The sequence below is a fragment of the Salminus brasiliensis genome, chromosome 7 (assembly GCF_030463535.1).
Source record: "Salminus brasiliensis chromosome 7, fSalBra1.hap2, whole genome shotgun sequence".
Lineage (NCBI taxonomy): Eukaryota > Metazoa > Chordata > Actinopteri > Characiformes > Bryconidae > Salminus > Salminus brasiliensis.
The window spans coordinates 13,204,605-13,217,768 of record NC_132884.1 but is presented as its reverse complement, the minus strand read 5'-3'; positions in this window follow the sequence as shown (position 1 = coordinate 13,217,768).

Genomic DNA, 13,164 nt, shown 5'->3' with positions numbered 1-13,164 from the left:
CAAACCCAAAAGCTCCCTCAACACTAACCTCACCTCAATCCCTTAATGCTGTACAAATCCTAGTTCTAGATAAAAATCATGCAACTTCTTAAACCTTACATTTAGCTCCAATCCCTTATCCTCTCCAAACCCCAATCCTAGATATAACCCTTAAGCCTTTTCTAACCATGTAAATAGTCTTAAACTCTAAGGCTCTCCCCACTCTAACCCTGAATCCATACTTTTCACCCCTACAAACACTTACCCTAACTCCAAACCCTAAGACTCTTCTTAACCCAACCCTAGATCTAACACTTAAGCCTATTGTGAACCTAAGTCTAGCTCCACACCATATGGTCTCACAAACCTAAATATGCCTCAATGATGCATGGCTGTACTGATACTAAACCAAGCTCCAAACCCTAAAGGTCTCACATGCCTAAACCTATTTCCATCACCTAAGACTGTACTAACCCTAACACTACCTGCAAATCCTAAAGCTATCATGACCCTTACCTTAGCTCCAAACTCTAAGGCTAGCCCAGCCATAACCCTAGATACAACTCTTAAACTAATATTAAACCTAACCCTAGCTCCAAAGTCTGAAGCTTTCACATCTCTAACCATAGCTCCTAACCATAAAGCTCTTTCAATCCTATCCAAGTGAAAAAAGTCAACTCAAGAATACTAATTTCAATGGTGCTACAGAGCACTATAGTGTCATTTTTGACAAACTAATGATTATTGCGCTCAAAAAGTACTAAGAAGCTACAGCTATTTGTGGAGTTATAATACTCTAATTTGCCAGAAAATGTGCAAAATTGTAACTTTGAGTTAAGTGTGCTTAACTGTACTAAACTGAAGTATGCTTAAGTAGACTTTAAAAATACTTCTGCATATATCTGTAAACAAACATTCTACACATTGTGAACTGAAATGAAATCAAAATGTAATATGCATTACAAATGCTTTTACTATTATACACTGATTAGACTTAAAATATAAAAAAACATACACTGAATACGTCTTTATTAAAACTCCCAATCCAGTATCCAGTCTTGGATTTAGTTTCCACAAGAAATCACATGACATATCAACAACTACAATGTTTATAAACACAGTTAGCCTAATTCTGATTTATCTATCACTTTAGGATTCAGCCAAGTTCTTGCCACATTAAAAAACACAGAAAATGGCAAACGGCTTTTAAATTTTGAACACTGAAACCAACCACCTACAATTTTACACAGTATATATTGTGAAAAGTTTGGGGAAGGTAGTTTGGGGCGTGATTCACAATAATGGTGAGTAAAAGGGAGTAGACAAAGCCAATATGCAAATAGGAGGCCTCAAGAACCAATGAGAAAAATGTGAATTTTACTCAAATATGTGGTATTCCCCACACAAACCCATTGAATAGCACTAACCCAATATGGCTGACACAGTTAGTGGAATTGTTAAGAAATATCAAAATGGAAGAAATGATGACATACATTTGCTAGTATAAATACTACATACTTAGACAAATATCAGTATGTTTTAAATACATTTAATTGCAGTTTTTGTTAACTATGGTAACCCTATATTTAACCCTCCAGCCCAAATACTAATCCTAAACCTAGCTTCAAACCCTTAGGGTCTCATAACCCTTAGAACAGATCTATACTCCAAAGCTATACTGACCCTTATCCTAGCTCCAAACCCAAAAGCTCCCTCAACACTAACCTCACCTCAATCCCTTAATGCTGTACAAATCCTAGTTCTAGATAAAAATCATGCAACTTCTTAAACCTTACATTTAGCTCCAATCCCTTATCCTCTCCAAACCCCAATCCTAGATATAACCCTTAAGCCTTTTCTAACCATGTAAATAGTCTTAAACTCTAAGGCTCTCCCCACTCTAACCCTGAATCCATACTTTTCACCCCTACAAACACTTACCCTAACTCCAAACCCTAAGACTCTTCTTAACCCAACCCTAGATCTAACACTTAAGCCTATTGTGAACCTAAGTCTAGCTCCACACCATATGGTCTCACAAACCTAAATATGCCTCAATGATGCATGGCTGTACTGATACTAAACCAAGCTCCAAACCCTAAAGGTCTCACATGCCTAAACCTATTTCCATCACCTAAGACTGTACTAACCCTAACACTACCTGCAAATCCTAAAGCTATCATGACCCTTACCTTAGCTCCAAACTCTAAGGCTAGCCCAGCCATAACCCTAGATACAACTCTTAAACTAATATTAAACCTAACCCTAGCTCCAAAGTCTGAAGCTTTCACATCTCTAACCATAGCTCCTAACCATAAAGCTCTTTCAATCCTATCCAAGTGAAAAAAGTCAACTCAAGAATACTAATTTCAATGGTGCTACAGAGCACTATAGTGTCATTTTTGACAAACTAATGATTATTGCGCTCAAAAAGTACTAAGAAGCTACAGCTATTTGTGGAGTTATAATACTCTAATTAGCCAGAAATTGTGCAAAATTATAACTTTGAGTTAAGTGTGCTTAACTGTACTAAATTGAAGTATGCTTAAGTAGACTTTAAAAATACTTCTGCATATATCTGTAAACAAACATTCTACACATTGTGAACTGAAATCAAAATGTAATATGCATTACAAATGCTTTTACTATTATACACTGATTAGACTTAAAATATAAAAAAACATACACTGAATACGTCTTTAATAAAACTCACAATCCAGTATCCAGTCTTGGATTTAGTTTCCACAAGAAATCACATGACATATCAACAACTACAACGTTTATAAACACAGTTAACCTAATTCTGATTTATCTATCACTTTAGGATTCAGCCAAGTTCTTGCCACATTAAAAAACACAGAAAATGACAACTGGCTTTTATATTTTTGAACACTGAAACCAACCACCTACAATTTTACACAGAATATATTGTGAAAAGTTTGGGGAAGGTAGTTTGGGGCGTCATTCACAATGATGGTGAGTAAAAGGGAGTAGACAAAGCCAATATGCAAATAGGAGGCCTCAAGAACCAATGAGAAAAATGTGAATTTTACTCAAATATGTGGTATTCCCCACACAAACCCATTGAATAGCACTAACCCAATATGGCTGACACAGTTAGTGGAATTGTTAAGAAATATCAAAATGGAAGAAATTATGACATACATTTGCTAGTATAAATACTACATACTTAGACAAATATCAGTATGTTTTAAATACATTTAATTGCAGTTTTTGTTAACTATGGTAACCCTATATTTAACCCTCCAGCCCAAATACTAATCCTAAACCTAGCTTCAAACCCTTAGGGTCTCATAAACCTTAGAACAGATCTATACTCCAAAGCTATACTGACCCTTATCCTAGCTCCAAACCCAAAAGCTCCCTCAACACTAACCTCACCTCAATCCCTTAATGCTGTACAAATCCTAGTTCTAGATAAAAATCATGAAACTTCTTAAACCTTACATTTAGCTCCAATCCCTTATCCTCTCCAATCCCCAATCCTAGATATAACCCTTAAGCCTGTTCTAACCATGGAAATAGTCTTAAACTCTAAGGCTCTCCCCACTCTAACCCTGAATCCATACCTTTCACCCCTACAAACACTTACCCTAACTCCAAACCCTAAGACTCTTCTGAACCCAACCCTAGATCTAACACTTAAGCCTATTCTGAACCTAAGTCTAGCTCCACACCATATGGTCTCACAAACCTAAATATACCTCAATGATCCATGGCTGTACTGATACTAAACCAAGCTCCAAACCCTAAAGGTCTCACATGCCTAAACCTATTTCCATCACCTAAGACTGTACTAACCCTAACACTACCTGCAAATCCTAAAGCTATCATGACCCTTACCTTAGCTCCAAACTCTAAGGCTAGCCCAGCCATAACCCTAGATACAACTCTTAAACTAATATTAAACCTAACCCTATCTCCAAAGACTGAAGCTTTCACATCTCTAACCATAGCTCCTAACCATAAAGCTCTTTCAATCCTATCCAAGTGAAAAAAGTCAACTCAAGAATACTAATTTCAATGGTGCTACAGAGCACTATAGTGTCATTTTTGACAAACTAATGATTATTGCGCTCAAAAAGTACTAAGAAGCTACAGCTATTTGTGGAGTTATAATACTCTAATTAGCCAGAAATTGTGCAAAATTGTAACTTTGAGTTAAGTGTGCTTAACTGTACTAAACTGAAGTATGCTTAAGTAGACTTTAAAAATACTTCTGCATATATCTGTAAACAAACATTCTACACATTGTGAACTGAAATCAAAATGTAATATGCATTACAAATGCTTTTACTATTATACACTGATTAGACTTAAAATATAAAAAAACATACACTGAATACGTCTTTAATAAAACTCACAATCCAGTATCCAGTCTTGGATTTAGTTTCCACAAGAAATCACATGACATATCAACAACTACAACGTTTATAAACACAGTTAACCTAATTCTGATTTATCTATCACTTTAGGATTCAGCCAAGTTCTTGCCACATTAAAAAACACAGAAAATGACAACTGGCTTTTATATTTTTGAACACTGAAACCAACCACCTACAATTTTACACAGAATATATTGTGAAAAGTTTGGGGAAGGTAGTTTGGGGCGTCATTCACAATGATGGTGAGTAAAAGGGAGTAGACAAAGCCAATATGCAAATAGGAGGCCTCAAGAACCAATGAGAAAAATGTGAATTTTACTCAAATATGTGGTATTCCCCACACAAACCCATTGAATAGCACTAACCCAATATGGCTGACACAGTTAGTGGAATTGTTAAGAAATATCAAAATGGAAGAAATTATGACATACATTTGCTAGTATAAATACTACATACTTAGACAAATATCAGTATGTTTTAAATACATTTAATTGCAGTTTTTGTTAACTATGGTAACCCTATATTTAACCCTCCAGCCCAAATACTAATCCTAAACCTAGCTTCAAACCCTTAGGGTCTCATAAACCTTAGAACAGATCTATACTCCAAAGCTATACTGACCCTTATCCTAGCTCCAAACCCAAAAGCTCCCTCAACACTAACCTCACCTCAATCCCTTAATGCTGTACAAATCCTAGTTCTAGATAAAAATCATGAAACTTCTTAAACCTTACATTTAGCTCCAATCCCTTATCCTCTCCAATCCCCAATCCTAGATATAACCCTTAAGCCTGTTCTAACCATGGAAATAGTCTTAAACTCTAAGGCTCTCCCCACTCTAACCCTGAATCCATACCTTTCACCCCTACAAACACTTACCCTAACTCCAAACCCTAAGACTCTTCTGAACCCAACCCTAGATCTAACACTTAAGCCTATTCTGAACCTAAGTCTAGCTCCACACCATATGGTCTCACAAACCTAAATATACCTCAATGATCCATGGCTGTACTGATACTAAACCAAGCTCCAAACCCTAAAGGTCTCACATGCCTAAACCTATTTCCATCACCTAAGACTGTACTAACCCTAACACTACCTGCAAATCCTAAAGCTATCATGACCCTTACCTTAGCTCCAAACTCTAAGGCTAGCCCAGCCATAACCCTAGATACAACTCTTAAACTAATATTAAACCTAACCCTATCTCCAAAGACTGAAGCTTTCACATCTCTAACCATAGCTCCTAACCATAAAGCTCTTTCAATCCTATCCAAGTGAAAAAAGTCAACTCAAGAATACTAATTTCAATGGTGCTACAGAGCACTATAGTGTCATTTTTGACAAACTAATGATTATTGCGCTCAAAAAGTACTAAGAAGCTACAGCTATTTGTGGAGTTATAATACTCTAATTAGCCAGAAATTGTGCAAAATTGTAACTTTGAGTTAAGTGTGCTTAACTGTACTAAACTGAAGTATGCTTAAGTAGACTTTAAAAATACTTCTGCATATATCTGTAAACAAACATTCTACACATTGTGAACTGAAATCAAAATGTAATATGCATTACAAATGCTTTTACTATTATACACTGATTAGACTTAAAATATAAAAAAACATACACTGAATACGTCTTTAATAAAACTCACAATCCAGTATCCAGTCTTGGATTTAGTTTCCACAAGAAATCACATGACATATCAACAACTACAACGTTTATAAACACAGTTAACCTAATTCTGATTTATCTATCACTTTAGGATTCAGCCAAGTTCTTGCCACATTAAAAAACACAGAAAATGGCAACTGGCTTTTATATTTTTGAACACTGAAAACAACCACCTACAATTTTACACAGAATATATTGTGAAAAGTTTGGGGAAGGTAGTTTGGGGCGTCATTCACAATGATGGTGAGTAAAAGGGAGTAGACAAAGCCAATATGCAAATAGGAGGCCTCAAGAACCAATGAGAAAAATGAGAATTTTACTCAAATATGTGGTATTCCCCACACAAACCCATTGTATAGCACTAACCCAATATGGCTGACACAGTTACTGGAATTGTTAAGAAATATCAAAATGGAAGAAATTATGACATACATTTGCTAGTATAAATACTACATACTTAGACAAATATCAGTATGTTTTAAATACATTTAATTGCAGTTTTTGTTAACTATGGTAACCCTATATTTAACCCTCCAGCCCAAATACTAATCCTAAACCTAGCTTCAAACCCTTAGGGTCTCATAAACCTTAGAACAGATCTATACTCCAAAGCTATACTGACCCTTATCCTAGCTCCAAACCCAAAAGCTCCCTCAACACTAACCTCACCTCAATCCCTTAATGCTGTACAAATCCTAGTTCTAGATAAAAATCATGAAACTTCTTAAACCTTACATTTAGCTCCAATCCCTTATCCTCTCCAATCCCCAATCCTAGATATAACCCTTAAGCCTGTTCTAACCATGGAAATAGTCTTAAACTCTAAGGCTCTCCCCACTCTAACCCTGAATCCATACCTTTCACCCCTACAAACACTTACCCTAACTCCAAACCCTAAGACTCTTCTGAACCCAACCCTAGATCTAACACTTAAGCCTATTCTGAACCTAAGTCTAGCTCCACACCATATGGTCTCACAAACCTAAATATACCTCAATGATCCATGGCTGTACTGATACTAAACCAAGCTCCAAACCCTAAAGGTCTCACATGCCTAAACCTATTTCCATCACCTAAGACTGTACTAACCCTAACACTACCTGCAAATCCTAAAGCTATCATGACCCTTACCTTAGCTCCAAACTCTAAGGCTAGCCCAGCCATAACCCTAGATACAACTCTTAAACTAATATTAAACCTAACCCTATCTCCAAAGACTGAAGCTTTCACATCTCTAACCATAGCTCCTAACCATAAAGCTCTTTCAATCCTATCCAAGTGAAAAAAGTCAACTCAAGAATACTAATTTCAATGGTGCTACAGAGCACTATAGTGTCATTTTTGACAAACTAATGATTATTGCGCTCAAAAAGTACTAAGAAGCTACAGCTATTTGTGGAGTTATAATACTCTAATTAGCCAGAAATTGTGCAAAATTGTAACTTTGAGTTAAGTGTGCTTAACTGTACTAAACTGAAGTATGCTTAAGTAGACTTTAAAAATACTTCTGCATATATCTGTAAACAAACATTCTACACATTGTGAACTGAAATCAAAATGTAATATGCATTACAAATGCTTTTACTATTATACACTGATTAGACTTAAAATATAAAAAAACATACACTGAATACGTCTTTAATAAAACTCACAATCCAGTATCCAGTCTTGGATTTAGTTTCCACAAGAAATCACATGACATATCAACAACTACAACGTTTATAAACACAGTTAACCTAATTCTGATTTATCTATCACTTTAGGATTCAGCCAAGTTCTTGCCACATTAAAAAACACAGAAAATGACAACTGGCTTTTATATTTTTGAACACTGAAACCAACCACCTACAATTTTACACAGAATATATTGTGAAAAGTTTGGGGAAGGTAGTTTGGGGCGTCATTCACAATGATGGTGAGTAAAAGGGAGTAGACAAAGCCAATATGCAAATAGGAGGCCTCAAGAACCAATGAGAAAAATGTGAATTTTACTCAAATATGTGGTATTCCCCACACAAACCCATTGAATAGCACTAACCCAATATGGCTGACACAGTTAGTGGAATTGTTAAGAAATATCAAAATGGAAGAAATTATGACATACATTTGCTAGTATAAATACTACATACTTAGACAAATATCAGTATGTTTTAAATACATTTAATTGCAGTTTTTGTTAACTATGGTAACCCTATATTTAACCCTCCAGCCCAAATACTAATCCTAAACCTAGCTTCAAACCCTTAGGGTCTCATAAACCTTAGAACAGATCTATACTCCAAAGCTATACTGACCCTTATCCTAGCTCCAAACCCAAAAGCTCCCTCAACACTAACCTCACCTCAATCCCTTAATGCTGTACAAATCCTAGTTCTAGATAAAAATCATGAAACTTCTTAAACCTTACATTTAGCTCCAATCCCTTATCCTCTCCAATCCCCAATCCTAGATATAACCCTTAAGCCTGTTCTAACCATGGAAATAGTCTTAAACTCTAAGGCTCTCCCCACTCTAACCCTGAATCCATACCTTTCACCCCTACAAACACTTACCCTAACTCCAAACCCTAAGACTCTTCTGAACCCAACCCTAGATCTAACACTTAAGCCTATTCTGAACCTAAGTCTAGCTCCACACCATATGGTCTCACAAACCTAAATATACCTCAATGATCCATGGCTGTACTGATACTAAACCAAGCTCCAAACCCTAAAGGTCTCACATGCCTAAACCTATTTCCATCACCTAAGACTGTACTAACCCTAACACTACCTGCAAATCCTAAAGCTATCATGACCCTTACCTTAGCTCCAAACTCTAAGGCTAGCCCAGCCATAACCCTAGATACAACTCTTAAACTAATATTAAACCTAACCCTATCTCCAAAGACTGAAGCTTTCACATCTCTAACCATAGCTCCTAACCATAAAGCTCTTTCAATCCTATCCAAGTGAAAAAAGTCAACTCAAGAATACTAATTTCAATGGTGCTACAGAGCACTATAGTGTCATTTTTGACAAACTAATGATTATTGCGCTCAAAAAGTACTAAGAAGCTACAGCTATTTGTGGAGTTATAATACTCTAATTAGCCAGAAATTGTGCAAAATTGTAACTTTGAGTTAAGTGTGCTTAACTGTACTAAACTGAAGTATGCTTAAGTAGACTTTAAAAATACTTCTGCATATATCTGTAAACAAACATTCTACACATTGTGAACTGAAATCAAAATGTAATATGCATTACAAATGCTTTTACTATTATACACTGATTAGACTTAAAATATAAAAAAACATACACTGAATACGTCTTTAATAAAACTCACAATCCAGTATCCAGTCTTGGATTTAGTTTCCACAAGAAATCACATGACATATCAACAACTACAACGTTTATAAACACAGTTAACCTAATTCTGATTTATCTATCACTTTAGGATTCAGCCAAGTTCTTGCCACATTAAAAAACACAGAAAATGGCAACTGGCTTTTATATTTTTGAACACTGAAAACAACCACCTACAATTTTACACAGAATATATTGTGAAAAGTTTGGGGAAGGTAGTTTGGGGCGTCATTCACAATGATGGTGAGTAAAAGGGAGTAGACAAAGCCAATATGCAAATAGGAGGCCTCAAGAACCAATGAGAAAAATGAGAATTTTACTCAAATATGTGGTATTCCCCACACAAACCCATTGTATAGCACTAACCCAATATGGCTGACACAGTTACTGGAATTGTTAAGAAATATCAAAATGGAAGAAATTATGACATACATTTGCTAGTATAAATACTACATACTTAGACAAATATCAGTATGTTTTAAATACATTTAATTGCAGTTTTTGTTAACTATGGTAACCCTATATTTAACCCTCCAGCCCAAATACTAATCTTAAACCTAGCTTCAAACCCTTAGGGTCTCATAAACCTTAGAACAGATCTATACTCCAAAGCTATACTGACCCTTATCCTAGCTCCAAACCCAAAAGCTCCCTCAACACTAACCTCACCTCAATCCCTTAATGCTGTACAAATCCTAGTTCTAGATAAAAATCATGAAACTTCTTAAACCTTACATTTAGCTCCAATCCCTTATCCTCTCCAAACCCCAATCCTAGATATAACCCTTAAGCCTTTTCTAACCATGTAAATAGTCTTAAACTCTAAGGCTCTCCCCACTCTAACCCTGAATCCATACTTTTCACCCCTACAAACACTTACCCTAACTCCAAACCCTAAGACTCTTCTTAACCCAACCCTAGATCTAACACTTAAGCCTATTGTGAACCTAAGTCTAGCTCCACACCATATGGTCTCACAAACCTAAATATGCCTCAATGATCCATGGCTGTACTGATACTAAACCAAGCTCCAAACCCTAAAGGTCTCACATGCCTAAACCTATTTCCATCACCTAAGACTGTATTAACCCTAACACTACCTGCAAATCCTAAAGCTATCATGACCCTTACCTTAGCTCCAAACTCTAAGGCTAGCCCAGCCATAACCCTAGATACAACTCTTAAACTAATATTAAACCTAACCCTAGCTCCAAAGTCTGAAGCTTTCACATCTCTAACCATAGCTCCTAACCATAAAGCTCTTTCAATCCTATCCAAGTGAAAAAAGTCAACTCAAGAATACTAATTTCAATGGTGCTACAGAGCACTATAGTGTCATTTTTGACAAACTAATGATTATTGCGCTCAAAAAGTACTAAGAAGCTACAGCTATTTGTGGAGTTATAATACTCTAATTAGCCAGAAATTGTGCAAAATTATAACTTTGAGTTAAGTGTGCTTAACTGTACTAAACTGAAGTATGCTTAAGTAGACTTTAAAAATACTTCTGCATATATCTGTAAACAAACATTCTACACATTGTGAACTGAAATGAAATCAAAATGTAATATGCATTACAAATGCTTTTGCTATTATACACTGATTAGACTTAAAATATAAAAAAACATACACTGAATACGTCTTTAATAAAACTTCCAATCCAGTATCCAGTCTTGGATTTAGTTTCCACAAGAAATCACATGACATATCAACAACTACAATGTTTATAAACACAGTTAGCCTAATTCTGATTTATCTATCACTTTAGGATTCAGCCAAGTTCTTGCCACATTAAAAAACACAGAAAATGGCAAATGGCTTTTAAATTTTGAACACTGAAACCAACCACCTACAATTTTACACAGTACATATTGTGAAAAGTTTGGGGAAGGTAGTTTGGGGCGTGATTCACAATGATGGTGAGTAAAAGGGAGTAGACAAAGCCAATATGCAAATAGGAGGCCTCAAGAACCAATGAGAAAAATGTGAATTTTACTCAAATATGTGGTATTCCCCACACAAACCCATTGAATAGCACTAACCCAATATGGCTGACACAGTTAGTGGAATTGTTAAGAAATATCAAAATGGAAGAAATGATGACATACATTTGCTAGTATAAATACTACATACTTAGACAAATATCAGTATGTTTTAAATACATTTAATTGCAGTTTTTGTTAACTATGGTAACCCTATATTTAACCCTCCAGCCCAAATACTAATCCTAAACCTAGCTTCAAACCCTTAGGGTCTCATAAACCTTAGAACAGATCTATACTCCAAAGCTATACTGACCCTTATCCTAGCTCCAAACCCAAAAGCTCCCTCAACACTAACCTCACCTCAATCCCTTAATGCTGTACAAATCCTAGTTCTAGATAAAAATCATGCAACTTCTTAAACCTTACATTTAGCTCCAATCCCTTATCCTCTCCAAACCCCAATCCTAGATATAACCCTTAAGCCTTTTCTAACCATGTAAATAGTCTTAAACTCTAAGGCTCTCCCCACTCTAACCCTGAATCCATACTTTTCACCCCTACAAATACTTACCCTAACTCCAAACCCTAAGACTCTTCTTAACCCAACCCTAGATCTAACACTTAAGCCTATTCTGAACCTAAGTCTAGCTCCACACCATATGGTCTCACAAACCTAAATATGCCTCAATGATCCATGGCTGTACTGATACTAAACCAAGCTCCAAACCCTAAAGGTCTCACATGCCTAAACCTATTTCCATCACCTAAGACTGTACTAACCCTAACACTACCTGCAAATCCTAAAGCTATCATGACCCTTACCTTAGCTCCAAACTCTAAGGCAAGCCCAGCCATAACCCTAGATACAACTCTTAAACTAATATTAAACCTAACCCTAGCTCCAAAGTCTGAAGCTTTCACATCTCTAACCATAGCTCCTAACCATAAAGCTCTTTCAATCCTATCCAAGTGAAAAAAGTCAACTCAAGAATACTAATTTCAATGGTGCTACAGAGCACTATAGTGTCATTTTTGACAAACTAATGATTATTGCGCTCAAAAAGTACTAAGAAGCTACAGCTATTTGTGGAGTTATAATACTCTAATTTGCCAGAAAATGTGCAAAATTGTAACTTTGAGTTAAGTGTGCTTAACTGTACTAAATTGAAGTATGCTTAAGTAGACTTTAAAAATACTTCTGCATATATCTGTAAACAAACATTCTACACATTGTGAACTGAAATCAAAATGTAATATGCATTACAAATGCTTTTACTATTATACACTGATTAGACTTAAAATATAAAAAAACATACACTGAATACGTCTTTAATAAAACTCACAATCCAGTATCCAGTCTTGGATTTAGTTTCCACAAGAAATCACATGACATATCAACAACTACAACGTTTATAAACACAGTTAACCTAATTCTGATTTATCTATCACTTTAGGATTCAGCCAAGTTCTTGCCACATTAAAAAACACAGAAAATGACAACTGGCTTTTATATTTTTGAACACTGAAACCAACCACCTACAATTTTACACAGAATATATTGTGAAAAGTTTGGGGAAGGTAGTTTGGGGCGTCATTCACAATGATGGTGAGTAAAAGGGAGTAGACAAAGCCAATATGCAAATAGGAGGCCTCAAGAACCAATGAGAAAAATGTGAATTTTACTCAAATATGTGGTATTCCCCACACAAACCCATTGAATAGCACTAACCCAATATGGCTGACACAGTTAGTGGAATTGTTAAGAAATATCAAAATGGA